This window comes from Danio aesculapii, chromosome 8 (genome assembly GCF_903798145.1).
Source record: "Danio aesculapii chromosome 8, fDanAes4.1, whole genome shotgun sequence".
Lineage (NCBI taxonomy): Eukaryota > Metazoa > Chordata > Actinopteri > Cypriniformes > Danionidae > Danio > Danio aesculapii.
Genome location: NC_079442.1, coordinates 33753340 through 33757039, shown reverse-complemented (window position 1 = coordinate 33757039; position 3700 = coordinate 33753340).

Below are 3700 nucleotides of genomic sequence, written 5' to 3'. Positions count from 1 at the left end.
AGAACCATGTTAGAGCGCTTTAGCGAAGCAGCGTAGCGTGCAGTACAGGAGTGATGTGGGCTGAGCCGACCTAACCGAGCCCCGGCCCTCCGCTAATCCTGCCGTTTTCAGGAGCCCTGGCCCGTACTTGATGAGCTTGGGTAAGAAAAGGGGCAGCTCTTTCTCCCGCTCGCTTCTCCCTCTTTCGCTCCCTCTCGCTCTTTCATTCTCTCTCTCTTTTTCTCATGCACCCCCTCTCGAACCCCAGCCCTGCCTGGAGCCAGTGTGCAAATGAATGAGTTCCAAGTGTTTACTCAGCAGTTCTGTCTCTCTCTCTCTCTACCTATTCCTTCACATCTCTCTCTCTCTGTCTGTCTGCTCTGACAGATCGAGCTGAATTTCAAATAACTTCTAACATGAAATGGTCCAGCTAAATGAAAAGGTTACAGTTAGATGTTTTTATTTTATGTAGTTGTTGTGTTTGGAATACTCAGGGTTAAAGTTTAATAAAAGATATATTTTAAGGTAAAAGGGTGTAAAAAGTCTACTGTAAAAACCTGTTAGTTAAACATTTGTTGTAGAATTTTCTTACTATATACAGTTAACACCTGAAATAATGGGAGATTTCATATCATTTTACAGTATTGTTAAATGTACTGCATTTGAAGTGAAACAGAATATGTCATATTTTGATCTACATAGAAAAAGATACAGTATATACATTTGAAGTGGGTACACTGTAAAACCCAACAGTCAACTTTATCAAATGAAATGAGTGTAGTTAACTCAACAATTTACTGAAAGGTAATTCTGCATTTGAAAAGAGTTTTGAACTCAGTGTTGAAGGTAATGAGTTAATTAAAAACCTCATTACTTCAACTTAAATGGAGTAAGTTCACAGTACTCATATAGATTAGTATTTTTTCAACTCAAATGGTTTGTAGCAATCGCTTTCCTCAAACAGTTTGAGTTGCCTTAACTCATTTGGTTTTACAGCACTCAGTTGGTTTGAGTTCTCTTCCTTTATTGGGTTTTACTCAAATGAGTTAAGTTCACAGTACTCATTAGGGTTAGTTTTTTAACTTAAATATTTTCTTGTATTTGGTTTCCTCAGATGGTTTGAGTCACCTTAGCTTTTTGGCTTTTACAGTGGATAGATGGCTCACAACCTTTTCAAAATTGAAACTATTTACTTTTTAATCATCAGTTTTGTACATTAGAGTTTTATATGACTTATTATTCACTTATGTTTGTGCATTGTTTTAGTGTTGTGTCTTTCCATGATGACGTTTTGTGTTATGGACCATTATACATGGTAATTAGTGTGTATTTCTGTTTACAGTAATGTGTTGGGCTTTGGTTTTGATGTGAGATTTTCTTTTTGGCATTTTTGTTTTTAAGGTGCTCACAAGTCTGTTGAGAATTATAAGATTTTAGTAATTTGATGTATTAATGTTGTTTTTTAAGGGTTTGTTGTTGCTGTTGTTCCAAACTTTTATGATAAAGCAACCATATATAGTTGCCTTTATTTATAAATAATTTTTAAGAATGATGCACATTTGTCAAGCAAAACATTTCACAAAACACTTTCACAAAGAAATTAAATGATCGTTTTTTTTTATCTAAGATTTTTTTTTAGCAAATGTGGTTATCAGACAACATTTTGTATCTGGAGAGACTTTAAATGAAATATTTTTAAATGTGAATCCTTCTAAAATTGTACAATGTTTATCAAAAGTAAACCTCTACTGTTTTAGATTTTTATCTTGTATATTATCATTCATTAATTCATTCATTCATTCATTCATTCATTCATTTTCTTTTCGGCTCAGTCCCTTTATTAATCTGGGGTCGCTACAGTGGAATGAACCGCCGACTTATCCAGCATATGTTTTACGCAGCGGAAAAACATTTGCAGCTGCAACCCAGTACTGGGAAACATCTATACACACTTATTCACACTCATAGACTACAGACAGTTTTAGCTTACCCAATTCACCTATACCACATGTCTTTGGACTTGTGGGGGAAACCGGAGCGCCCGGACGAAACCCACACAACCACAGGGAGAACATGCAAACTCCACACAGAAATGCCAGCTGACTTGCCAACAAATGCTGTTGATGACTTTTAATTGTTAGAATATTTTTATGAATATAGAAAAATGGTATTTATAAAATGTGGTAAGCTTGATCTGTTTTTTTGCCATGACATAGCCAGAGAAGCTGAAATGGAAATAAACTCAAAATTCTCTCTCAAATGTGCATAATTTGATGTGCCTAATGCAATGAACTTCATACATTTTTAAGTCTTGTATGAACCGTTCACCAACTCATCATCAACAAACATGGGTGTTTGCACAACAAACATGGGTGAAATAGTTTTACAAAACATGCAGTTTTTTTTGTTGAGTGAATGAATGAATGAATTTATTTATTTAACAGGGACATGCACAAAAATGACATGAACCTCAAAAAGGAAAGCTGCATAGTGCCAGGTTGTAGCAGGATTGCTATTCTCCACCTGCAGTCCCTGGACAGGTAAAAATTAAAGCAATAAAAATCAATGAATTAAAAAGTCAGTTTAAAACATGCAGGCATAATCGCATATAAACTAAAACAATGACAAATCAAAAACATCTCACTCAGTGTGCACAGATTTGATTTGACAAAAACCACCTCCTAGTCAGGTGTGAAAACCTCTTATAATTTGTACATAAGATTATTTCTGTTGGGAAAGAATTCCATAAATTTGTGGCTTTATAAATAAAAGAAGATTGACCAAACGAGGTTTTACGTCTAGGGACAATACATTCCCCTCTTACCATAGAACGTGTCATTTGCGATGTTTAATATAACATTTATTCTTAAAGCCATTCAGAACTCATGTGTAAAAATGTATGGTCGTTCGACAGTCTTAAGACATCGTGAAAAGCTACCTCTGTGCTGGAGCAAACTTAGTTTATTGCCCATAGGGCATAGGTGATTTTTTAACAATAAGCATGTTGAGTAGAATCATTGTGTGATTTAAGGGATTATAAGATGAAGTTTATTTATAAAATATTTGGGTCTGTCATGTAATGAAAATTCTGTACACACTGTTATCCATTCCACTAAATATTTCTGATAAACTGTATTTCAGATGAATTGGAAAAGTTTAGCACTTATAAATATATTAAAATTCAATCTCATTTTTAATGAGTCAATACAGTATGCATAAAAAAGAAATTAAAGTTATATTACACTTATTTATTTTACAGACCCCTATATAAAAGAAAAAATATGGAAAAGTAAAAAGTTTGATAGGATATAAATAGATCAGAAATAAAAGAATTGCCATTTTTTTCTGAGTGCAATATCTTTAAGCATCCAACTAAAAGTTTTCCATTGACTTTCCTTGTGGATGCATATTAATCCAGAGGAAACATTAATTTAATTCAGTATGACCTCAAACAAGAACCTTTCATCCTGCATCATTATATTCAACTATATACAATGCATACCACATTGTTTACAAGTTAATTAAGGCACATTGGCATCATTACATCCCTTAATGTGTGTGTACTGCATGTGTGTGTGTGATAAGAGAGTAATATGACGGGGATTACGGTGAGATGGCCTGGGGCTGCTGGATGTTGGGAGGAGGGGCTGTTTCCTGGCTGTAGCCCTTGTTTGTCTGCCTGACCTGGCAGCACTCGGGGCAGATCCTGCTTGGATACAAC